Genomic DNA, 396 nt, shown 5'->3' with positions numbered 1-396 from the left:
TTAGAGATCAGTGGGAAAAACCAAGGACATTTCTGTTCTACTCTAGACTAGTAGTTCTCTGTTCTGGTCCTCAGTTATCAATGCCCTGCATGTTTAAGGTTTATCTTCGCAGCCACACACCTGAGTTATATCAAAGGATGATTATAACAGACTTCTGCAGCACCTGGATGCTGCTGAGGTTGTCATGAAATCCTTTGAAAATTGGTGTTGCAACAGAAAGACATCTAAAACATGCAGGGCAGCAGTACTTGAGGAGCAGGTTTGAGAATTACTGTTCTAGACAAAACAGGCCAGATATTATTCATCTACATTACAAATCTTTTATTCACATGTGAAACAGAAAGATACAATTGAGATGAATGAGTCGACTCAAGCCCTGGCTCCAGCTTTCTGTGT

Source organism: Cyprinodon variegatus, unplaced genomic scaffold (assembly GCF_000732505.1).
Source record: "Cyprinodon variegatus isolate N-32 unplaced genomic scaffold, C_variegatus-1.0 Scaffold321, whole genome shotgun sequence".
In the NCBI taxonomy this organism is placed as follows: domain Eukaryota; kingdom Metazoa; phylum Chordata; class Actinopteri; order Cyprinodontiformes; family Cyprinodontidae; genus Cyprinodon; species Cyprinodon variegatus.
The sequence above is the reverse complement of the archived record's forward strand: the minus strand, read 5'-3'. Positions refer to the sequence as shown.